Below are 26,893 nucleotides of genomic sequence, written 5' to 3'. Positions count from 1 at the left end.
TGAGTTTTAATAGGAGACCTTGCTTCAGTAATTGTAAACAAGTGTATTTCTAGTTCAAGACGCAGATAAGCTTTCCTGCATTTAAGCACGCAGGTGATTTCCCCTCCCCCTCCAAATTCCCATTGAAATAAGCAAATAAATACACAACCAAGAAATCTGCATCGGTGTTTACCTGGTTTCTACAAGAGCAGGTAAGACAGACAAGAGCAGTGATGGGAGGGGCAGTGGACCCTAATATTTTAGGTTGCGACTCCTGGGAAGGTGGATAGAAGTGACTTGAAAGGTCATATACATAATGTAAAAAAACTAATTTAAATATTAGTAATTCGGGGGCACCTGGGTGGTTCAGTCAGTTAAGCGTCTGCCTTCGGTTCAGGTCATGATCCCAGGGTCCTGGGATCGAGTCCCGCATCGGGCTCCCTGCTCCGCGGGAAGTCTGCTTCTCCCTCTGCCTCTGCCACTCCCCCCGCCCTGCTCGTGCTCTCTCTCTCTCTCTCTCAAATAAATAAAAAAATCGTAAAAAATTATTAGTAATTTGGGTCTAAAAGTTTGCATTATGTCAACAATAATGTGGAGCTGGGGGATATGAAGTAATAGTCTGTTTCGAGTCTTGTTTTCCATGAAGGACAGCAAAGACTTCTTGCCTCTTTGTGATCAAGAATTTAGGTTCAAATATTAAAAGGCAACGTCCTATAAAAGAAACAGGAATATAGAGAGATAAAAACGTTATAGCATAAGTCATGCCAAAAGGAAAAGAGAAGTCTTCATAATATATTATGAATATACATATAATATAATATGAATATGTACTATATATATCCGTATATATATAATAATATAGAGAGACAATTTGGGGGAAAGACAGAAACTTAAAATCATATGCAAATACTTTGATGCTGGTAAGTAAGCATAGGATCCAGAAAACATATGCCCCTTTTCTAGCACGCTGTGTTAATGAGTTTTAGGGAGCTACAAGGCAGGCCGACTTGAATAGGGGTGAGAAGCTAACATGTTACCCAGGTCCAGTGAGAGAAAGAAGTCACCTTTACATGATGGGAGAATAGTCACCTGTGGAGACAGGTGGCTCGTAAGAAGTGTTGACTGTCACAATGATCAAAGAACTTTTTTTTTTAAAAGATTTTACTTCTTGAGTCAGAGAGAGAGAGCACAAGCAGGGGGAGTGGCAGGCAGAGGCAGACGCAGGCTCCCCGCTGAGCAAGGAGCCCAATGGAGGACTCGATCCCCGGACCCCGGTTCAGTAGGTTAAGCGGCTGCCTTGGACTCGGGTCATGATCAAAGAACTTTTAAGAAGAGGTTTGCCCCATCTGATATTCTGTTTCTTAGGCTGCTGTAATTCACTATCCCTTCATCACCTCTAGGGTTCAGTAACCTTTGCAGAAGGTTTAGAAGTAATTAAAAGCTTATGTAAGGTCTGGAGCGACAAGGACGTTGAGGGGATTAAAGGCAAAGGGATGGGTGCGGCTCCAGGAAGTGTTATAAAAGGTATTGAGGGTGGAAGACAGACGATCTGAGCAAAGTTCACCATGAGGATTTAAGTTCCTAGAAATTTGCCAAAATCTGGGAGAGGATGTTAGACTTCTCATTGAATGTGGTAGAGAGGGTCCATGGTTTTTAGATATCAAGGAGCCATGTGACAGCTGGGGTACAGAGGGTCTATATTATTAGAGTTAAAAAGATACATCTATGAAGAAATAAAATGAGAAACAGCCACAGTGCATTAAATAAGATACACAAGGTTGGATCAAATAAAGCAGTTTTCACATTAACCTACTATTTAGTGACAGAGACTCAGAGACTTGGCGTCACGGCAGGATGTAGTAGGTCACAGAAGCCCAATGTTCTCCCTGCCAAGGACTAGAAAGATCCAGAAAATTTCCAAGATTTTATGTTTTCTTTTAAAAAAGATTTATTTATTTTTATTTAGAGACAGAGAGCAGGGGGAGGGGCAGAGGGAGAGAGAGAATCTCCAGCAGACTCCCCACTGAGCGCAGAGCCCAACGCGGGGCTCAGCCTCACCACCCATGAGATCATGACCTGAGGCAAAATCAAGAGTCAGACATTTAACCGACTGAGCCCCCCAGATGCCCCTCCAAAATTACATGTTTAAATACCCAGCAGAGTTGTGGAGACAGGCAGAACTAGATGGGTTGGAATTCCAGGTCTGAGGTGATCTGGCAATTACCAGCTATTCTCTTTGCTGAACCTATTTGCCACTTTGGTTAAAAATAAGAAACTGTGTGGGCGCCTGGGTGGCTCAGTCGTTAAGCGTCTGCCTTCGGCTCAGGTCATGATCCCAGGGTCCTGGGATCGAGCCCCACATCGGGCTCCCTGCTCCGCGGGAAGCCTGCTTCTCCCTCTCCCGCTCCCCCTGCTTGTGTTCCCTCTCTCTCGCTGTGTCTCTCTCTGTCAAATAAATAAATAAAATCTTAAAAAAAAAAAAGAAATGGTAAGAGAGACAGAGGGATTTCCATAATGACACAAGAGCCAATTCATCAAGGAGACATAATAATTTTAACTCTGTATATACCTAATAGTTCTAAAAGATATAAAACAAATGTTGATAGAACTAGAAGTAGTAATCGATAATCCACGATTTTAGTTGGAGATTTTAATACATCATTCTCGGTAACTGATCGTAATTGGTAGTAATATGTAGAGAAAAAAATTAATGAAAACACGGAAGATCTGAACCTAACTGACACATATAGAACATCACATCCACCAACCGCAGGACAAGCATTCTTTTCAAGGTTACATGAAACATTTACCAAAATAGACCATATGCTGGATCATAGAGTAAGTCTCAAAAAATTTCAAGGGACTAAGGATATACAGAAAATGTTTTTTGACCACAGCAGACTTAAACTTGAGACGAATAACAGAAAGTTGAGAAGAAAATCTCTAACTTTGAATAACACCTGTATTGAAGAAGAAATCACGGTAGTAGTTATGAGATATTTTGAACTCAATAATAAGAATGTGGCATATCAAAACTTGTGGGATGCCATTTCTGACCAAAGAGAAATGTATAGTTGAAATGAATATATTAGAAGAGGAAAAGGGGAAAAATCAATGATTTAAGCCTCCTTTTTAGGAAATACAGAGCAAATTAAACCCTCAGAATATGGAAGGAAAAATAAAGCTGAAGCAGAAATCAGTGATGGGAAGGAAAGATACAGTGGAAAGGAAATCAAATTACAAGTACATACTAAGAAAACTTCTTAGCAAATCTATTAAAGCTAAATATGTGTATATCCCAACACCCAGTGATTCCACTCCTGGGATACGTATTAAGAAAAATGAGTTCTTGTGTCCTCCAAAATCGGATATATACACAAGGCATGGACTAGGCAGGCATGCATAAGAATGGATGCCTTCCCTGACCTCACAGGTCATGACTCTACTTCTCCCTATTTTCAGCAGAAGATTGGAGGTTTTCTCCTGAGAGAGGGCGAATCTGACAGGTTCTGGATTTGGCACAGCAAGAAAGTGAGAGTGAGGTGCCATATTGAAAATAGAAGGTCAAAGGAAAGTTGACAGTGGTGGTGAAACCTCTGGTCCTCTCTCTTCATTTGGGTCTCAGAAAACTAACAGCCAGCCTCAACTCTCTAACAGAAAATTGACTCCTTCCTGAGAAAACCTCCTAGCTCAAATGAAAAGGCTACTCTAATCCTTTCTTGCAAGAGCTCTGTGTTCTTAAAGCCCAAACCACTGGCTTTCAGCGGGACCCCAGTGAGTTGGTCAGCTGGAGTCTAGGCGATTGGTTCTCAACATTCTGCACATCACCTGGGGGCTCATAACCAATATCCCAACCTGTCTTCGAGGGCTCACCTAATCTGGGGTTCCCACTGCATTTGGGGGAGGAGTGAGGACAATTCAATTTGAGAGGTAAAAAAATGAGCAGAGTGCAGCTGACATCTGGATTATACCTGTATGAAGAAAACAGTAAAAAAAAAAAAAGGAATATTTAAAAAAATAAATAAAATTGCAATGACATTAATTGCACCCTAATTTAATAAATAAGCCCTAATATAGGTGTTTAACAAAATCAGTCCAATGGTTCTAAATTTCACTGAGAGTAATAAACATAAGGGACAATGATTTCTAAAGGGTAAGGAAAGTAGACTTACGATATAAGATATTAAAATTATAAATTTACAGGAAGTGGCATTTTACATCAGCAGGGAGAGAATTGATTGTCCAATGAATTGTGCTGATGACCTAGAAAAAGGAAAGAGTAATGATTTTATGTTTTTTTCCAGTGGTTAATTAATGAAGAGTTTATGAGAACCTTGGCCGTCCCCAGTCAAAGATGGTAACCACGACGGCTCCCAGTTTACCCATCCGCAAAGAACCCGGGATTGACAAGGTTGCTTGCTAAGATCCCTCTCAGCTAAAATCTAAACTGAGATGGTTCTGCATTTGTTTGTCTTTTTCAAAGCTCAATTGAGCGGTGGCATTTGGTAAATGAAAATAGAAAGACAAAAGTAAAAATAAACTTGTCTGGCTTTCTCTCTTGAAAGAAGAGGAAAGATGTCTGAGATGGCCCATTCTGGCCTCGGGGGCCCGAGGGACTTCTGGAGCTTTCTGACATGCACTGTTTGTTTTCAATGGGAAATTACTCAAAATGTAATAAGGAAATGTTTTGCTGAGTAAATAGGTCCGTTTACGTCTTGTGGCGTGGACGGCTAAAAAGAATCTAGGCCTTTTAGCTCCCTTGGCTGAAATCCCTTGTGGGAGAGAGGGATTTCTCTCTTCACTAGTATTTCTTTCTTTCCAAGGGGTTCTTCCTCCTCCTTCTTTTGAAATCAGATATTTTCAGACACTTGAAATCCAGGGAGGGAAAAGAAACTTTATTCTACTGTAATGGCGAGGAAAATTATTAATGTTTTGTGGTCACAGCCTTTCCCGGACCTCCTGGGCCTCTCTCAAGAGAATTCTAGCTTTGTCAGCTCAAGCCTGGGTTTACGATGCAGAATGGAGGCGGAGACAGACACACAACCGGACAGACACACAACTTCCTGTTGACGCTGGAAAGGACAAGATTATTCCTGAGAACGACAGTGGAGATGAAAGGGAGGAGGGGTGGACCGGGAAGATGGGGAACAGCGGCCAACTGGGCCATGGAGAGGAGCTGAGAGGGAGGGAGCCCTGGTGGGGGTCAGCTGCCGTGGTGGGGGGCGGGTGAGCCCTGAGAGTGGGCAGCCGCCGAGTTGGGGCTCCAGGGCTCCATGTGACTGGCCGCACTGAGAGAGTAAGCTCTCTCCACGTTTCTTGGCAATTTTTCTATAAGTGAAAGTTGGAACTGACTTCATTTATATTTTTCAGCAGAGTGTGGTTCTTTGAATCAAAACGTATGTGCCGAAGCAGGGCCAAGTAGGTTCCCGTTATATTTGGGTTATGCCACAAAAGCCAAAGGTTGGATCACTCTTGGCCCCTGTCGCTCACTTTTCTCTTGGCCTTGCCCCATATTTTTGCCTCATATAAGGGTTCTCCTGTTCCTTGCTTGTGGGCCTTCTCTCTGCTCCGGCTGCCCTTCCCCGATTCCTTTAATCCCAGTACAGCTAAAAATACAATAAAAAAAAAAAATCAATCTCAAATACTACCAATGTCACCTCATCTTTGTCCTCATTTGCAGTCTCTGAAGAAAATTTCTGTTTGGAAATGATTAGTCGTTTCAAAATGACTGCAGGATGCTCCCCACCAACTGGCTATCTGCGGACATAACGATATTATTTTTGCATTGCAAAATCCAAGCCTCTCGTGGAAACGCGCGATGCTGGGTCCTTGCTTCCTCATACATCCTCCCTCTGCTTCCAGACACACGAGCACTCACTGAAAGGTGGTTGTCAAGTCCGACGTGCTATATGCACCCATCAGTTCAACAAATAGTCATTGGAAGCCTGGGTGCCAGCCACTCACCTGGTATGAGGATACAGCCGTACAAAAAGACGTAACAAAACAGGCTGAAGGGATCCTGCTTTCCTGTGTTTACAATCTGGTGGCTATATAGGAGACAGATCGTCGGGAGTGCTGAGACTGATGACTGAAGCAGGGCTAGAAGCTATCAGGATGGATGGCCGGAGTTGAAATATTTGATGGGGTGGCAGGGTGCGTTCTCACTGAGGAGGTGATATTTGAATAAAGACCTGAGGGACATGAGAAGGAGAGCATCTCAGTGGGAGGAGCTGCTGGGGGAAGGCTGTGAGGGAGGAAGATGCCTGCCAGAGTGACTGGGGGAACAGCACAAGATGATTTCTGAGAGGCTGTGGGGGTTGGGGAAGATCACCCAGGGCCTTGCAGGGCACAGCGAGGACTTGGGCTTTTCATTTATGTGAGATGGGAACCCACTGGAGGAATTTGAGAAGAGAAGGGACATGATGTGGTAAATTGTAACAGGATTGTTTTGGCTTCTGTTTTGAACACAGAGTGAAGACGAGGCAAGGGGGAACTGAGGAGACCAGCTATGGAGCTACGGTAGTGATTTAGATGAGGCAGGCTGGAGGCTTGCACCAGGGCACTAGTCGTGGACATGGGGAGAAACTAGATTCTGATGCACTTTTAAGGAAAAGCTGATGACACCTGCTGACCATCTGGATTCAAGAGTGATTCTAGATTTTTGGTGGGTTAGGGTCGCCCTTCACCGAGAAGGGGGAAAGCTCTGCCTGGAGCAGAGCTGGGTGGGAATGTCAAGAACTTGGTTTTGCACATGTTAAGTTTAAGTTATCTAGAAGACATCACATGGAGGTATCAGGTATGTAACTGTTCAGATGAGGTCAGGGCGATGGTGTGGGCTGTGCGTATAGATCAGGGCATCACCATTACGTGGTTGCTATTTAAAGCCATAGGACAGTTTAGGATCAACAGGGCAGTGTCTGCAGATAGACAAGAGAAGATACCCAAGGATGGGGAACTGGAGCACATCAGTGTTTAGAAGTCAGGGAGATGAGGAAGAGCCAGAAAAGGAGACTTAAAAAGTATGGCCGCAAAGAGGTTGTCTTGGAAGCCCAGTGAAGAAAGCACTTCGGGAAGGACGGCATGATCAGATGTCAAATGCCAGTGGTGACTCAAGAAAACTGAGGACAAGAAGGTTGACCATTGGATTTAGCAAAGTGGAGACTGTCAGTGGCATGGACAAAAGCAAATTCAGTGGCATGATATGGGTGAACATCCTATTGAAGTGCTGCACAGAGAGAGGAAAATTATAGAAAGAGGGAAGAATTGTTGGAGCAATGTCCTTTCACACTCAAGGGAAGGCAACACCGAGTGCACCAGTAAAAGGGTTGGCTTCAGTTGGGTGTATGATCCTCACAGGAGAGAAAGTGGAGAATATGGGAACAAAAGTAAGTTTGTGGTGGTTGGAACTAGGGGAAGACCTTTTTGATTGCTTTCTTTCTTTTTTTTCTTTTTCTGGTGAAATAAGAAGTAAGATCATAAGCTGGGAGGGAAGATGGATAAAGCATGAGGTGGTTTTCTAGGTTTGCTGTGATAGTGGGAGAGTGAACAGACTGAAAAAAAAATCTGTTTAACCAACAGAAAACATGTTAGTGCTCACGAATTAAAACAAGACCAGTGAACATGGTGGTGCTTTTTAAAAAATCTACCCCCGGACAGCTGTTCCAAATAGCTAGAGTCGGATTTAACCACAGTTGGGATTTTGCCACGGGAGTACCCTGAAGGAAGAGAAGAGCCAAGGCGTTGTGGGCATAGATGAGGGTGTGAGTGAAATTTTAGTTGACTGAAGAGCAAAGTGAGAACATGAAGGACAGTGGAAAAGATGGTGGAATTCACGGATGGAAAGTTCTACTGTCTAAGAACTTGCTGGTTTTGGGGGAGCTGAGAGGAGGAAGTGGAAGGAGGGGAGTTGTTGAATAGAGGGCAAGAGCTTTGAGTTTGAGAAAGAGGATTTGATATTTCTGTTAATGACAGGGTAAAGCACGTGACCAAAGGAATGAGTGACTGAGATTGGGTGGTGACAAGACCACTGGAGACGAGGCACTGAAGGAACTGGATTACAGGGTTTTTGGAACGATCCTGGGAAGGATTGAGGGTTAGGGAACAGGAGGAGAGGATGGCTGCAACAATGTGGGGTAAGAAGAAGGGCTGTGGGAAAGATAGCAGCCACCCCCCTGGGATGCTCCGCCCCCACCCGGGGTCCTCAGGGGAGAGCCAACTTTTAGAAAGAGGAAGAAGGTGAAGAATATGTCCATTGAAGAGGCATAGGGCTGAAGGAGCTTTGCTGATGCTTGACCTTGAGTTCTAGAAGATAGGGATGTAGAGATGTGGGAGATGGGAGATGGGCTCAGAAGGGGCAGTTGGCAGAGCCACCCGGGGATTCAGGTCCGAAGGAAGAGGGAATACCTGGGGGTCTTGTGGCGACTGACATGAACAATGATAAGGGGTACAGGAAGATGAATCCTGCTGGTGCCAAGGCAGCTGTGAGCGCTAGTAGGAGCAAGATGTGGGGTCCAGGTTTCCAGGAGCTCACAGAGTTGTGGGTAGTGGTGTGCCGGAGATCTCTAACTAGCTCTCTAAAGAAAAGTATGCATGGATGTATATACATACGTATGTTTATTATAGATTTTACTCACGTAAAGGATATGTGGTAGCATACAATTAATAAAGCATAATAAAATATAAATATATAATAATATAAAAATAGTCTTTATTCTAAATTACATTCACCTGTCACTTCAGTGTGACCTTTTTATCCTGCAAAATCTACTATCAGTTATCTTTTATTGTGGTAAAATATACATAACATAAAATTTACCATTTTAATCATTTTTTCAAAGATTTATTTATTCATTTGAGAGAGAGAGAGAGGGAGTGAGCAGGGGGAGGGGCAGAGGGAGAGAGAGAATCTCAAGCAGACTCTGTATTGAGTGCAGAGCCCAACTCGGGGCTCAATCCCACAACCCTGAGATCACAACCTGAGCTGAAACCAAGAGTCGGATGCCCAACCGACTGTGCCACCCAGTTGCCCCCATTTTAATGATTTTTAAGTAGGCAGTTCACTGGCATTGAGTACATTCACATGGTGCAACCATCACCACAATCCATCCCCAGAATTTTTTAATCATCCGATACTGAACTCTATACCCATTGAATAATAACTCCCTATTCTCTCCTCCCTTTAGCCCCTGGGACCATTGTCCTACTTTCAGTGTCTATAAATTTGACTCTTATAGGTCCTAATATTAGTGCAATCATACAATATTAATCTTTTTGTGTCTGGCTTATTTCACTTAGCATAATGTGTTCAAGTTTCATCTGTTTTGTAGCAGGTGTCAGAATTCCATTCCTTTTGTAAGGCTGAACAATATGCCATTGTATGTATGTATCGCATTTTGTTTAGTCACCCCTCAATGGACATTTCAGTTGTCTGTGAGTAATGCTGAGTGAGTAATTGTGAGTAATGCTGCTATGAACATGGGTGTACAAACATCTGCTTGAGTCCCTGCATCTGATTCTTTTGGGTATATATACAGAAATGGAACTGCTGGATCATACAGTAATTCTGTGTTTAATTATTTGAGGAACCAACATTCCATTCACCACAGCAACTGTACCCTTTTACAACCCAACCAGCAGTGCACGAAGGTTCCAGTTTTTCTACATGCTTGCCAACACTTGTTTTGTTTATTTATTTATTTTTGGTAATAGACAACCTAGTGGGTATGAAGTGGTATCTCATGGATTTGATTTGTGGTTCCCTGACCATTAGTGATGTTTACATCTTTTCATGTGTTTATAGGCCATCTGTATATGTTCTTGCGGGGGAATGTCTATTCAATTCCTTTTTTTTTTTTTTTTTTTTAAAGATTTTATTTATTTATTTGAGAGAGAGAATGAGAGACAGAGAGCATGAGAGGGAGGAGGGTGAGAAGGAGAAGCAGACTCTCTGCTGAGCAGGGAGCCCGATGTGGGACTCGATCCCGGGACTCCAGGATCATGACCTGAGCCGAAGGCAGTCGCTTAACCAACTGAGCCACCCAGGCGCCCTGTCTATTCAATTCCTTTGCCCAGTTTTAAATTACATTTTGGTCTTATTTTGTTTTGTTTTGTTTTGTTTTGCAGGAGTTCTTGATATATTCTGGTTATTAATCCTTTTCAGATACATGATTTGCAAATATTTTCTCCCACTCTGTGGGTTGCTTTATTTCTCTGCAGACATGTCTTTTTTTTTAATAATTTTTTATTGTTATGTTAATCACCATGCATTACATCATTAGTTTTTGATGCAGTGTTCCATGATTCACTGTCTGTGCACAACACCCAGTGCTCCACGCAGAATGTGCCCTCCTTAACACCCATCACCAGGCTAACCCATCCCCCCACCCCCCTCCCCTCTAGAACCCTCGGTTTGTTTTTCAGAGTCCATCGTCTCTAATGGTTCCTGCAGACATGTCTTTTGATTCACAAAAACTTTAAATACTGATGAAGCTCTCTTTGTTTATATTTTCATTTCTTGCCTGTGCTTTTGGTGTTATACCCAATAAATAATTGCCAAATCCAATGTTCTAAAGCTCTCCTTATATTTTCTTCTTAGAATTTTATAGTTTAAGCTCTCATGTTTAGGTCTTTGATTCATTTTTAGTTAGTTTTCATATATGGTGTTAGGTAAGGAACCTACTTCATTCTTTTGCATTTGGCTATCCAGTTTTTTCCACCACACTTGTTGAAAATTCTGCCATTAACCGGTCTTGGCATCTTTGTTGAAAATCATTTGACAATGTATGCAAGGGTGATTTCTGGGTTCCCCATTCTGTTCTATTGGTCTGAATGACTGTCTCTATGTCAGTATCACACTCTTTTGATTACTGTAGCTTTGTACTAAGTTTTGAAGGTAGGAAGTATGAGTCCTCCAACTTGTTCTTTTTCAGATTGTTTTGGCTATTGAGGGTCCCTTGAGAATTTTAAGATGGATTTTTCTCTTTCTGCAAAAAATGATGTTAGAATTTTGGCAGGGATTGTACTGAATTTGTAGATTACTTTGAGCCATATTGATATCTCGACAATATTAAATCTTCTATCCATGAACGTGGGATGTCTTTCCATGTATTGATGTCCTATTTAATATCTGTCAGCAATGTTTTGTAGTTTTCAGTTTATAAATCTTTCACCTCCTTGGTTAAACTAATTCATAAGTATTTTGTTCTTTTTGACGCCATAGTTAATAGAATTGTTTTCCTAATTTCCTTTTGGAATTGTTGATTGTTAGTGTTTAGAAATGCAACTGACTTTGTGTGTTGATTTTGTATCATGCTGAATTTGCTTATTAATTCTAGCAGTTTCTTATGGAATCTTTAGGGTTTTACATACATGATTACATTTTCTGCAGAGATAATTTTATTTCTTCCTTTCCAGTTTGAATGCCTTCCCCCCTCCTTTTTCGCCTAATTGCTCTAGCCAGAAGTGTCAATACTAAGCTGGACAGAAATGCCAAAAGCAAGCATCCTTGTCCTTGTCTTAGAGGAAAAGACTTCAGTCTTTCACCATTTAGCATGTTAGCTGTGACTTTTTCATATATGGCCTTTATTATGTTGAAGTAGTTTCCTTCCATTTCTAGTTAAGTTGAGTGTTTTTATCATTAGAGAGTTGAAGTTTTTCAAATTTTTTTTCTGCATCAATGGAGATGGATCATGTGGATTTTGTCTTTCGTTCTCTTAATGTGGTGTTTTACACTGATTGATTTTTGTGTGTTTAACATCCTTATATCCCAGGAAAATATCCTACTTGGTCATGCTGTATAATCCTTTTAATATATTGCTGGATGTGGTTGCTAGTACATTTTTGAGGATTTTTGCATCAGTATTTATCAGGGCTATAGGTCCGTGGTTTGTTTGTTTCCCTTGTAGTGGTGTCTTTGTCTGGCTTTGGTATCACAATAATCCTGGCCTCATAGAATGAATTAGAAAGTGTTTTTCCCTCCTCAGTTTTTTAGCAGCACTTGAGAAAAATTGGTATTAGTTCTCTTTATATGTTTGTTTTACTTTACTAGTGAAGACATCTGGTGTGGGGAATTTTTTATTACTGATTTTATTTCCATGATAATGATAGGTCTTTTCAGATTTTCTATTTCTCATCAGTTAGTCTTGGTAGGTTTTATGTTTCTAAGAATTTGTCATTTCATCTAGGTTATCCAATTTGTTGATATACAACTGCTCATAGTCCTCTCTTATAACCTTTTTATTTCCATAGAATCAGCAGTAATGTCCTTGCTTTCATTTTGGATTTTAGAATTTCTGCCTTACCTCTCGTTGCTTAGTTGTCTAGTTAAAGTTTTGTCAATTTTATTGATCTTTTCAAAGAAACAACTTGGTTTTGTTGATTTTCTCTATTGCTTTTCTAGTCTCTCTCTTATTCCCCCCGCCCCTTTTTATGGTACAAAGGATTTTATTTTTTTTTCTTTCCAAAGAAAGAAAAAAAAATTTAAATTCTAGTTAGTTAACATTAGTGTAATATTGGTCTCAGGAGTATAATTTAATGATTCATCACTTACATATAACACCCAGTGCTCATCATAACGAGTCCCCTCCTTAATTCCCATCACCCATGTACCCCATCCCACCCACTTGCTTCCCTCAACCCTCAGTTTGTTTTCTATTGTTAAGAGTCTCTTAGGGTTGGGGCCCCTGGGTGGCTCAGACAGTTAAGTGTCTGCCTTCAGCTCAGCTTGTGATCCCAGGGTCCTGGGATCGAGTCCCGCATCGGGCTCCCTGCTCCGCGGGGAGCCTGCTTCTCCCTCTCCCTCTGCCCCTGCTGCTTCCCCTGCTTGTACACACTCTTTCGCTGTCAAAAATAAATAAAATCTTAAGAAAAAGAGTCTCTTAGGGTTCCTTTTCTCTCTCTTTTTTTCCCTCTTCCCATATGTTCATCTGTTTTGTTTTCTAAATTCTACATATGAGGGAAATCATATGGTATTGTCTTTCTCTGACTGACTTATTTCACTTAGCATAATACATTCTAGCTCTATCCACATTGTTGCAAATGGCAAGATTTCATTCTTTTCGATGGCTGAGTAATATTCCATTGTAGATGTATACCACATCTTCTTTATCCATTCATCAGTTGATAGACATTTGGGCTCTTTCCGTAGTTTGGCTATTGTTGATAATCCTGCTATAAACATTGGGGTGCATGTACCCGTTTGGATCCCTTTTTTTTTTTTTTTTTTTTTTGGTATCCTTTGGGTTAGTACCAAGTAGTACAATTGCTAGGGCATAGGGTAGTTCTATTTTTACTTTTCTTTTTTTAAAGATTTTATTTATTTATTTGACAGAGACAGAGATAGCGAGAGCAGGAACACAAGCAGGGGGAGTGGGAGAGGGAGAAGCAGGCTTCCCACGGAGCAGGGAACCCGATATGGGACCCGATCCCAGGACCCCGGGATCATGACCTGAGCCGAAGGCAGACGCCTAATGACTGAGCCACCCAGGTGCCCAGGGTAGTTCTATTTTTAACTTCTTGAGGAAACTCCATACTATTTTCCAGAGTGGCTGCACCAGTTTGCATTCTCAACAGTGTAAGAGGGCTCCCCTTTCTCCACATCCTCACCAACATCTGTTGTTTCTGGTGTTGTTAACTTTAGCCATTCTGACAGATGTGAGGTGGTATCTCATTGTGGTTTTGATTTGTATTTCCCTGATGATGAGTGATGTTGAGCATCTTTTCATGTGTCTGTTAGCCATCTGGATGTCTTCTTTGGAAAAATGTCTGTTCATATCTTCTGCCCATTTCTTAACTGGAGTATTTGGTTTTTGGGTGTGAGTTTGGTAAGTTCTTTATAGATTTTGGATACTGATCCTTTATCAGATATGTCATTTGCAAATATCTTCTCCCATCCCATAGGCTGCCTTTTAGTTTTGTTGATTGTTTTATTCTCTGTGCAGCTTTTTATCTTATGAAGTCCCAATAGTTCATTTTTTATTTTGTTTCCCTTGCCTCTGGTGACGTTTCTAGTAAGAAGTTGCTCTGGCCTAGATCAAAAAGGTTACAGCCTGTGTTCTCCTCTAGGATTTTGATGGTTTTCTGTCTCACATTTAGGTCTTTCATCCATTTTGAATTTATTTTTGTGTATGGTGTAAGGAAATGGTCCAGTTTCATTCTTCTGCATGTTGTTGTTCAGTTTTCCAACACCATGTGTTGAACAGACTATCTTTTTCCCATTGGATATTCTTTCCTGCTTTGTTGAAGATAAGTTGACCATAGAGTTGTGGGTCCATTTCTGGGTTTTCTATTCTGTTCCTTTGATCTATGTACCTATTTTTGTGCCAGTACTATACTGTCTTCATGACTACAGCTTTGTAATATAGCTTGAAGTCCAGAATTGTGATGCCTCCAGCTTTGCTTTTCTTTTTCAAGTTTCCTTTGGCTATTTGGGGTCTTCTGGGTTTTGTACAAATTTTAGGATTGTTTTTCTAGGTATGTGAAAAATGCTGGTGGTATTTTGAGAGGGTTTACATTAAATGTGTAGATTGTTTTGGGTAGTAGAGACATTTTAAGAAGTTTGTTCTTCCAATCCATGAGCATGGAATGTTTTTCCATTTCTTTTTTCCTCTTCAATTTCTTTAATAAATGTTCTATAGTTTTCAGAGTACAGGTCTTGTTTACCTCTTTGGTTAGGTTTATTCTTAGGTATCTTACTGTTTTTGTGTAAATGCAAATAAGATCGATTCCTTGACTTCTTTTTCTGCTGCTTCATTATTTGTGTATAGAAATGCAACAGATTTCCATACATTGATTTTATATCCTGCGACTTTGCTGAATTCATGTATTAGTTCTAGCAATTTTTTGGTGGAGTCTTTCAGGTTTTCTACATAGAGTATCATGTCATCTGTAAATGGTGAAAGATTGACTTTTTCCTTTCCGATTTGGATGCTTTTTTATTTCTTTTTGTTGTTTGATTGCTGAGCCTAAGACTTCCAGAATTATGTTAAATAGTAACAGTGGGAGTGGACATTCCTGTCTTGTTCCTGACTGTAGAGGAAAAGCTCCCAGTTTTTCCCCATTAAGGATGATATTAGCTGTGGGTCTTTCATATATGGCTTTTATGATGTTGAGGTATGTTCCATCTATACCTACTTTGTTGAGGGTATTTTTTTTTTTAATCAAGAATGGATGCTGTATTTTGTCAAATGCTTTTTCTGCATCTATTGGGAAGATCATATGGTTCTTATCCTTTCTTTTATTAAAATGGTGTATCACATTAATTGATATGCAAATATTGAACCACCCCTGCAGCGCAGGAATAAATTCCACTTGATTGTGGTGAATAATTCTTTTAATGTACTCTTCAATTTGATTCGTTAGTATCTTGTGGAGAATTTTTGCATCCACGTTCATCAGGGATATTAGCCTGTAATTCTCTTCTCCTTTTTAGTGGGGTCTTTGTCTGGTTTTGGAATCAAGGTAATGGTGACCTCATATAAGGAGTTTGGAAGTTTTCCTTCCATTTCTATTTTTTGGAACAGTTTGAGAAGAATAGGTATTACCTCTTTTTTAAATGTATGGTCTCCTTTTTGGAACAAAAGAAGGAGCTCTGGGATATGACAAGAAAGGAGACACTAGCCTTTCATCCAGGGCTTGCTGTCTCTAATCTGAATCTGGTCAACTTCTTTGGAAAAGAAAAGAACCCTGGAATGTGAAGAGAAAGGAGACAGTAGCCACACACCCAGTAAAGGAAGAGGTACAGATACAAGAGTGAGAAATTCTACAGAAGTCCGATGAAAAATGGACCAGACAGATCATTCCAGTTATCAAATTTTCCAAGGTTCAATATTCACATTCACGTAGAGAGGACTCAGCATGATTGTGGACTATCTTTTCGTGAAAAATAAAATCCAACATACTCACTAGTGTCTGACATGTTCCTTTGCATAAAATGTACAATGTATGTTCCACAATTATTAATGCTTTATCCACTGTAATGTATTTAATGTTCTTGATTCTATGTGTTAGTGTTAATACTATTGTCCTTTTACGGACAGAAAGCATTTAGATAAAAGAAGGTTTAGTGAGCCTCTCAATATTGGTAGAGTCAGTGTTTAAATATGGATACCCTAAAAGTCAACATGGGGCAGCCAGGTCAAACGCCCTTCCAGAAGGTGACCTGTGTTTGGATTCTCTTTCCTCTTTAAAACTCAATGATTCACCCAGAAGTCTTCACACAGAACAGCTTCCATGAACTGAGACTTCAAACTGAAATTTCCAGGCCATACTACACACATAAAGCCTGAGTGGCTTTCTGGTTGACTACTCTAAACACACAGGAAAGGCCCAGCAATGAGTCCACTTTCACACCTGGAGAACCAAGACTATATACCTGTGTATCTGACTACATTTTGATAAGGCTAATACCTTTATGAAGAACACAACTATAAATGTGTCCTCAGACATTGGTTCTCAACATCTGTTCCCTAGACAGGCACCTGAGATTGGGTAAGAAAGGTAAGTTGGGGGGCTGTACCCCAGAACTACTGACATGGTAATGTGGGGATAGGCACAACAATCCAAGATTTACAGATCCTCCAGGTGACTCTGACTCAGGCTAAATTTGACAACCTCTGCAGGAACTAAGTCACGGTCAGTCTTGAGTTATCCAAACAGAAGTCACTCTTAGAAACCCTCTATGCTTGAAGCCTGGCCAGCCGGCCATGGCAGCCATGCGCTCTCCCACAGATCCAGCGCTCCGCCACCTGGTCAGCCGTTCAGCCTCATCATTCTTGTATGGCCTGGGCCGTCAGCAGTGGGGCTGGGCTGCTCCGGCCGCGTCCACGCCGTGTGCTGTCTCCTGCCATATGTTGGGCCCCCCTGTTCATTCATCATGCCTCCTGAAAAGTCTCTTAATGACATTATGTTCACAATCCATAAAACATAATTAAAATATGTAAATCCATTATATTCTTAAAAAAAAAAAAAAGAAACCCTCTATGCTTGGGGGCGCCTGGGTGGCTCAGTCATTAAATGGCTGCCTTCAGCTCAGGTCATGATCCCAGGGTCCTGGGATCAAGCCCTGCATTGGGCTTCCTGCTCTGCAGGAAGCCTGCTTCTCCCTCTCCCACTCCCCCTGCTTGTGTTCCCTCTCTCGCTGTGTCTCTCTCTGTCAAATAAATAAAATCTTAAAAAAATAAAAAATAAAAAATAAAAAATAAATAAATGTCTGGTAAAATTCCCCTGGGAAGCCATCTGGCCCTGGACTTTTGTTAGTTGGGGGATTTTGATTATTGATTCAATCTCTTTGCTGGTATGGGTCTGTTCAGGTTTTCTATTCCTTTCTGTTTCAGTTTTGGTAGTTTGCACGTTTCTAGGAATTTGTCTATTTCTTCCAGATTGCCCAGTTTGTTGGCACATCATTTTTCATAATATTCTCTTATAATTGTATTTCTGTGGTGTTGGTTGTGATCTCGCCTCTTTCATTCATGATTTTATTTATTTGGGTCCTTTATCTTTTCTTTTTGATAAATCTGGCTAAGGGTTTATCAATTTTATTAATTATTTCAAAGAACCAGCACTAAGTTCCGTTGATCTGTTCTACTGGGGGTTTTTTTGTTTGTTTTTTTGTTTCTATATTGTTTAATTTCTGCTCTAACCTTTATTATTCCCCTTCTTCTGCTGGCTCTAGGCTTAGTTTGCTGTTCCTTTTTCTAGCTCTTTTAGGTGTAAGGTTAGGTTGTACATCTGAGACATTTTTTGCTTCTTGAGGTAGGCCTGTATTATAATATACTTCCCTCTTAGAACTGCCTTTGCTGCATCCCAAAGGCTTTGGACTATCATGTTTTCATTTTCATTTGCTTCCATGTATTGTTTTTTATTTCTTCTTTAATTTCCTGGTTAACCCATTCATTCTTTAGTAGGATGTTCTTTAACTTCCATGTATTTGTGACCTTTCCAAATTTTTTCTTGTGGTTGACTTCAAGTTTCATTGTGTTGTGGTCTGAAAATATTCATGGTATGATTTCAATATTTTGTACTTGTTGAGGGCTGACTTGTGACCCAGCATGTGATCTATTATGGAGAATGTTCCATGTGCACTTAAAAATGTGTATTCCACTGCTTTAGGATGAAATGTTCTGAATATATCTGTTAAGTCCATCTGGTCAAGTGTGTCATTCAAAGCCATTGTTTTCTTGTTGATTTTGTGTTTAGATGATCTGTCCATTGTTGTTAGTGGGGTGTTAAAGTCCCCTACTATTATTGTATTATTATCAATGAGTTTTTAAGTTTGTTATTAATTGATTTGTATATTTGGGTGCTCCCAAGTTGGGGGCATAAATATTTATAACTGTTAGATCTTCTTGATGTATAGAGCTCTTAATTATGATATAATGTCCTTCTTCATCTCTTGTTACAGTCTTTCATTTAAAATCTAGTTTGTCTGATGAAAGTATGGCTACTCCAGCTTTCTTTTGATGTTCATTGGCATGATAGGTGTTCTCTATCCCCTTACTTCAATCTGCAGATGTCTTTAGGTCCTAAAATGAGTCTCTTGTAGGCAGCATATAGATGGGTCTTGTTTTGTTTTTTTTAACCCATTCTGATACTCTATGTCTTCTGATTGGAACATCACATATAATAATTGTGTAGCTTTTAAAGAAACTATCTAACTTTTTCAGACTGCCTGTACCATTTAGTTCCCACCAGAGACTTATGGGAAACTGAGTTTCTCCTCATCCTCACCAGCATTTGGTATTGCCTTTTGTTTTTCATTTTTGTTTTTGTTTTTTAGCTGTTCTACAAGATGTGTAGTATTATCTCCTCATGGTCCTAATGGCTAGTGCTGTTGAACATCTTTTCATGAGCTTATTGCCATCTGTATATGTTCTCCAGTGAAATGTCTCTTTGTCTTTTATTCATTATGTTCTAATCAGATCACTTTTTTTTAAAGATTTTATTTATTTATTTAAGAGAGAGAGAGACACAGCAAGAGAGGGAACACAAGCAGGGAGAGTGGGAGAGAGAGAAGCAGGCTTCCCGCAGAGCAGGGAGCCCAGTGTGGGGCTGGATCCTAGGACCCTGGGATCATGACCTGAGCCCAAGGCAGATGCTTAATGACTGAACCATCCAGGCACCCCAACAGATCACCTTTTTTAATGTTAAGTTTTGAGAGTTCTTTATTCTCTTTAGATTCAATCTCTAAAACGATTGAATATGTAGTATGCAAGTATTGCCCCCTTCTGTAAGTTGTTTCTTCATCCTTTTAGTAGAATCTGTCATAGAATAAGGTTTTAATTTTGATGAGGTCCAGTTTATCAATGTTTTCTTTTATGAGTATTTCTTTTGTTTGTTTTTAAAGATTCATTTGTTTATTTTAGAGAGAGAGAGAGTGCATGGGGAAGGGAGGGGCAAAGGGAAAGGGAGAGAGTCTCAAGCAGACTCCGAGCTGAGTGTGGAGCCCAATGTGGGGCTTGATCCCATGACCCTGAGATCATGACTTGGGCCGAAACCAAGAGTCAGATGCTTAATCAAATGAGCCACCCAGGAGCCCCTTTATTTACTAGAGATGGATTTCTGGAGATTCCTACTCTACTCTCTTCCCTGACATCAGTCCTCCACTGTCAGGTTTTGTACCATTTCCAGCAATATCATCACAAAATCAGGCTAGAAATAATGCTTGATTACTGTATGATTTAGTAAAGAAATCACTCACATCATTAATGTTGGTGGATATTTTTGTTTATTTAGCTTAAGAAGAAAGTGAAGCAACAGAAGTATGACAGAACTTCACTTGTTTGGTAACAACATGAAAGATTTCTTCGTTGAATTGGGTAATAGTTTCCAAATACTGCAAAACTATTTCCTCATTTTTTGTGCTATTCATAATGTAACACTAAGAGACACAACACTCTTGATTTTAATGTTTAAGAATCTGCATTTTTAATATTTTCTTCTCATTTTCCTAAATTTAGACCAGATCAGAAAACTATTTCTGTACAGAACCACATAGTAAATATTTCTGCTTTGCAAGCAATGACTCAACTTTGACAACATAGCACAAATTAATGATAGACAATACATAAACATGGCTACGTTCCAATACAGCTTCATTTATGGGTGCTAAAATTTGGAATTTTTTGTAATTTTCACATGCCATGAAATATCACTCTCTTCCGTGAAATGTGTGAATTAAACATTCCTGACTACTCTTCTAACTGCACACCCTGCCCCAGCTCCTCACATTCTTCCATAAACCCTCCGTTCATAGTTCTTCATACTGCTCAGCAGAAGCTGAAATTATTTTGTTCATTTATATGTTTTCTTGTTTACTCTCTCTCCACATTAGAATGTGAGCTTGAGAACAGAGAGACCTTATCATTTAGCTTCTTATCTCTAGCACCTATAAAGGTGCCTGGCATCTAGTAAGTGCTTATAATTCTTTCTTTCTTTTTTTAAAGAAAGAATGAAATTCAATAGTAAATTCGTATTCACCTTACCATCACTTTTATTCTGGCATGTATTCTTATGTAACAGAGCCAAAGAATATTTCACATTTCAAATGATGTGGAGAATTCCCACTCCATTTTTTTCCTAGAAAAGCTGCAAAGAGCCACGCCCTTGAGAGCATGCTCATCTCTGCAGGAAGTCCCATAGCTTCTCATAGAACGAAAGCAGTGTTTCAGCCAGGCCAGCTCTATAAGGCAACGCTCTGTTGGAAGTTGGTAAAAAATATTTGTGAGAAATGTTTTCCTGAGTGTTCACAGCTTAATGGAAAGTTGTTATTTTAAAGGTGCTGTACGAAGCCAGTCATGTTCCGCGCGCGAACGGGTTCTCTATGCAACAGCTCTAAATGAGTTTCAGGCTCCCTGGGGACTTTTTTGATAGAAACCAAATTTCACAGTTCCTGACTTGGCCATGTTTGCTCAGGGAGACAGTCTTGTTTGACCTGCTCAGTAATTGTGAGGCAGAGCTTCCTGAGAAACCAGCCAGTTTCACGAAGGACTACTGTGCACGTGGCTGATGCTTCTGCCTCCTCTCAATGGTGTGTGTGTCTGTGTGTGTGTGTGTGTGTGTGCGCGCGCATGTGTTTAAAGATTTTATTTATTTATTTGACAGAGAGACACAGCGAGAGAAGGAACACAAGCAGGGGGAGTGGGAGAGGGAGAAGCAGGCTTCCCGCCGAGCAGGGAGCCCGATGCGGGCCTCGATCCCACGACCCTGGGATCATAACCTGAGCCGAAGGCAGATGCTTAACCGACTGAGCCACCCAGGCGCCCCTCTCTCAATGTGTTTTAAATCTGTCTTCTGCCTCGAGGTGGATCTGCTGACCTGTGAAACGTTGAATAGCTGTCACTACAAGACACACTCTAATAAAAATTGCCATCTTTAAAACTGACCCGTGTCCCTGTCACGATCGTGGTGGAAACATCTGGAATCATATCCAAATAGAGCATTTTCAGTATTCTTTGCCATCGGTATCCTACATAAGTAGAATTTATAGGGTAACACAGTCTTGTTAGTTGGAACATCACTACCTACATGAACAAGCATTCTTAAAATCTGTAGGTAGCAACTGCGCTCCAGAGCCATTCTAGCTTAAGCAGATTTTCCACAGTGTTTCAGACTCATCAAGTTAGAAGAAGAAGGAGGAGGAAGAGGAGAAACGGAGAAGGAGAAGGAGAAATCAAATCTTCCCTCCCAGTCCTGCTGACCTGGTTTCCATTCAATGTTTGCTACCTCTGTCTTTTATTCTTCCGGTATCACCCAAGTCAGCAGGGCCACAGTGCTGTTCCAGTGACTACTCTCTGACATCCCACATCCAATAAACACTGACTGCTGTCATTGCTCTGGAACCATCCCTCAGAGGGCTCCCTACCTGCTTGACTCTCTGCCCCTCTCCTGCCCCACAGACCCGCCCTCACTCTGGCCTTCCTGCCACTTCCTCCGCCGTCTACCTTAGAGGCCCCTCCTTCCCCTGCGCCTCCCTTGTCCAGCAGTAGCCCAACCTGCTTCTGCGATGTCCCTCAGGTCTCCCCTCCACAGTCCCCACACACAAACCTTCCCTGACCACCGCTACCCCAAGCCAGGGGAGGTGCCTCTCCTACCTGCATCCTCTGTTTAGCTCTTTGGGCGCAAATACCAGGCCTGTATAGAAAGAACCCTCCTTGTTCGAGAAACAGTGGAAAGGAAATAAAAGCAGCCAACACCGTGCAGGTCGTTTTTTCCTGCTTGCTCTCAGATCCTGGCCCCACGCGACTGGTCCGTATCTAGGGCGTTCTTGCTCTCTGGAGTCTCCGGCCAGAGCCCGGAGGACGGGAGGAAGGGAGAAGCCAGGACGTTCCCTCACGGCTTCAGAAGGCGCCTCGGCAGTGGCCCCTGGGGCTCCAGCTCCCACCGGACAGGTCGTCCTGCCCCTCTGTGGTCCCAGCCCCCGATGCGGCAACTGCCAAGGAGCCTGGGCTCTCATCTCGTCCCTCACCCCTGCAGCCGGTTCCCTGGATATAACTTCCCCGTTTAAAATATCCAGGGTGTTTACGCTTTCCTGATTGAACCCTGACTCATACAGGCCTCGGGAGAAATTCTCCAACACAAGAAGGAAAACTTAATATTCAAAAGGCAGGGGGAACATAATTTTGTAAAAGATTTACTGCAGAAAAAGGAAGTCGTATTTAGGCAGCATCTGCTATGGACCCAGTCAAATTTAGGAAAACATGGACTTTATGAAATGGGACTGAAATCAGTCATCCAGCTAAGATTTTCTTTTTAAAGATTTTATTTATTTATTTGAAAGAAAGAGTAAGTGAGCACCAGCGGGAAGGAGGGGCAGGCAGAGGGAAAAGCAGGCTTCCTGCTGAGCAGGGAGCCCCATGTGGGGCTCGACCACTGGACCCTGGGATCATGATCTGACCTGAAGGCAAATGCTTAAGGGAACGAGCCACCCAGGTGCCCCAAGATTTTCTTGAAAAGCTAAATGGGATGAGGAAGGAATGCTATGAAATACAAATGAAATAAAAGCTCTGAATTGCTATCCTGGAATACCAACTTAGTAATATGGAAGACAGACTTTACAAAACACCTTCACAAACTCAAGAGAAAAGGGGGAAAAATATTCTGAGAGACGAAAATAGTTTTAAAAGCCATCTTTGTAAACTTAGTAAAGGGTTTTATATTTTGGTAAATACAAGATGGATCACTTATGATAAAGCCAAGGGACATTTGGTTAAATTTTTTTGAAGTTGGATTTTGAACAAAATATAAATGTGTGTCATAGTTGGTATCAGGAACTCTAAAAACCCGTTGTGAATCAGATTCACCTGAGAACTGTTGAACAAACAAAAATTTATGAACCCTGTCCTCGGACCTTTATTGAGTAGGTCTGGGACAGAGCCTGAGAATCTGCAATTTAAAAGATTATCTCAGTTCATTCTGACACAGCTGGTCCTGCCCCGGGGTTGTAAAATTACTGGTTTGAACAAAAAGTTAAATTACTGCACCACCTGGTGGCAGTATACCCTAATTGCAAATTCTGTGTGTCTGGCATGGTGGGGGTGGTTCCTGGCTAGAATAGGACCTGATCTTTATAGTATTCCTCTTCTTCTTTTTTAAAGTTATTTATTTATTTATTTATTTATTTATTTATTTATTTATAGTAACCTCTGCACCCAAAATGGGGCTGGAACCCATGACCCGGAGACCAAGAATCCCACGCTCTTTCCACTCAGCCAGCCAGGTGCACCAGACCTGATTTCTTTTAACTGAATTAGTTCTATTGAGCAAAACTTAGTAACTGGCTGAAAATGTGGGAAGGAAGAAGGAGGTTATTAAATGAATTGGGCATGAAAAGGCAAAAGAAGTACCAACTGCCATAATGAATTGAGGCCCAAATATTCTTCAGTTGGTGTTAGGATGGGACTCTCTTTTTTGAGAGAAGTCCTAAGCCTGTCTCTACCACAAACCCTCCTCTGTAGGGGCATGCTGGCCTCGGCGACTCATTGAATCCTTAAGACGCTCGGACCTAAACAATGTCAAAGAGGTGTTTTCTTGACTCCCTGAGAATAATTCTTTAATCATGGACAGGTAGAGCATGCGGCCCAAAAGTCACAGCCGCTGGTGGGATATCTGACTACCAAATCCAGCCTTGTTTTGAGACTTTCTTTTCTAGATGTCAGTTTGAAAATGCCATATTTAACAGCCACCATTCAGGAGTGGGTTGTTCCTCCCCCACAGACGTTAGACCTGTGATGTCCAGACCAAGAAAAGCTGAACGCTATTTCACACCTACATAGGTCCATGTTCTTGGTTCCAATTTCCTTTTTGAAGCTGAACCTTCTTTCCCAAAGAAGCTGGGCCAGGAATCGCTCCATCTTTCCAGTGAGACTCCACCTACCAACGAGGGTGTAGTCCAGCCCTTGTAGATTCAACAGTAAAACCATGTTAAAACACGACACGACCATGTCATTTTCATTCTACAAGATACCCAAATACCGTAAAGAGCTGTTTCCAGAAAAAAGTTTTCACATCGGGGCTGTTGGTGTGTGTGTGTGTGTGTGTGTGTGTGTGTGTGTGTGTGTGTGTGTGTGTTGTTTGTTTTTAGTATCAGAAAGCTGACTTCAACTCACAGACAAATTACCAAGTAGCTACATGAAGTTAAAAAAGGAGAGAGAAAAAAAGGGAAAAGAATGAATTAAAGAGGTGCACCTGGGTGGCTCAGTTGTTAAGTGTCTGCCTTCGGCTCAGGTCATGATCCCAGACTCCTGGGATCAAGTCCCGCATCGGGCTCCCTGCTCAGCGGGAAGCCTGCTTCTCCCTCTCCCACTCTCCCTGCTTGTGTTCCTGCTCTCGCTGTGTCTCTCTCTGTCGAATAAATAAATAAAGTCTTAAAAAAAAAGAATGAATTAAAGAGGAGTTAGAAAGTAAAACAAAAGTGTGGGGTCTGGCTGGAGAAATCGTGTGCTTATCTAGGATATTTCTGAGGACAACAATGTCAGAAGAGTGAAATGTAATTCCAGCTACACTTTGAGCTAAGAGTGCGCTGCAGGAAGCAGTCAGCTCCGTTCTGGTTTAACATGATCAGGAGCCTTCCCTCTGGGATGAGATGCTAAATCCACTGGCTCCTTTCTGGAAGGTCTTAATGAGCCAGCTCCAAGCTGAGGCTGTTTCTCCATTGGTCAATAGCAAAAGTATGGAAAATTCCAGACAGTGGATAAACAAAAACCTTCCAATGTATTTGGCTTTGGGGGTGCATGATATACGATGGTAGAGTTTTCAGTAGCAGATTTCCTTCCTAATGATGTTTTTCTTAGGCTAATAAGGCAGTCTCCCCTCTATGCGCCAGCACATTTGTGGCTGCACCAGCCTGCACTGCTCAGAAGTTCTGTCACTCTGGTTTTTGCCTCTGTCACCTGCTCACATGCAAGTTCCTCTGATGATTCTTAACACATGTCAGCAGATAAATGCACTTAAGCTCTGCTTCTCACGTTCCCTGGAACCTGGAATTGTCTGTTGTGACTAGGTAAAATAACTTAAATATTTGGTATATATATATATATATAGGCAAGTTATCTCTCTCTCTTGCTCGTGTCTATGTGACGAGTATTATTTTCTGAGAAATCTGAAAATAAACTTTGTATGAACCAGCATTGGTTCTAACTGGGAGTAAGCGGGTAGAGACTCCCACGACCTGAAAGCAAATTCACTAAACATCAATTCGCTTAGTGACCAATTTCCTCAATTGGTGAGGATTTCTCCCCAAGTTCGGTTTTGCTTTGGCTTTTCCACAGGTCTCGGACCCTGCCCACCTCTGTCCTTGTCCCTGTCATTTTGTGTACGAATGGGTGCCTTTCAGGTAACTACACAAGACGCTTACTGTCTTCGACACCAACGGATTTTGCTCCTGGCCTGGTTTTTGCGTTTTCAGCAGGATCTGTCCCTGCCTCTATAGTGTCTTAGAAAGAGGAGCGATCTTTCCTGAGAGGAGCGATCTTTCCTTAAACACTGTTTGGGGCCTTCTCCATTTTTGCTGATTTGGCCATGCAGGTACCTGTCCCTGTCCCCTGCCTTTGGCAGTGAACTGGTCACCCGGAGTGAGGGATTAGGGCAGGGCAGGGGTGACACCCTCCGCAGCTCACTACGTGATTTGGAACACTGGTTGCATGCTTCCTAGCCCGCCGCCTGCCTAGGCTGCTGCCCTTCCTGGTCACAGCAGCTCCGAGAGCCATTTCGGCAGGGGCTGCAGAATGATGCCCGCACAGAACCGGGAGCATGTTTTTGTTAAATCTCAGCTGGTGTTGGTGGGAATTGTCACACCCACCTTCCACCGAGGGGAGGTCTGCTGAAGGGGGTGTCACAGCCTGCAAGTCCGGCAGCGGGACCCGGGGTCAGACTCTTCTGAGAGAGGGAGGGCGGGAGAAGGAAGGCAAGGTGGCCCCCTCCAGGAGGGGGGCCCAAGACTGGAAAAACGAGGAGCCGGGTGGCGAGGGATCCACCTGGACATAGTTGAAGGTCCTCCCATTCTGCGTGAGGAGAAAGGATCCCGGGGCAGGACCCTAACGTCGTGCATTTACTCAGGTTCGCTCAGATGAGGTAAATGTGGAGGAAGTAGAAGTCCTGAAGCTACTTTCTGATCTCTTTTTTAAAAAGTAATATATATCTTTTTTTAAAAGCCACGTAAATACCATTTCTAAGGGTACAATTAAGTGGCATTAAGTACATTCATAATGTTCTACAACCATCACCACCCTCTATCTCCAGCATTTCATTACTCCCAAAAAGAAACTCTGTACCCATTAAGCCCCTTCCCCAGCCCCTGCCAACCTTTAATCTACTTTCTGTCTCTGTGAATTCATCTATTCTGGGAACTTCAGTTAGGTGGAATCATACAAATTTTATCCTTTAGCGTTTGGCTTATGTTACTTAGCGAAATGTCTTCAAGGTT

Source organism: Eumetopias jubatus, unplaced genomic scaffold (assembly GCF_037043125.1).
Source record: "Eumetopias jubatus isolate StellerSeaLion01/CBP00866 unplaced genomic scaffold, mEumJub1_p1.0 scaffold_8, whole genome shotgun sequence".
Lineage (NCBI taxonomy): Eukaryota > Metazoa > Chordata > Mammalia > Carnivora > Otariidae > Eumetopias > Eumetopias jubatus.
The sequence above is the reverse complement of the archived record's forward strand: the minus strand, read 5'-3'. Positions refer to the sequence as shown.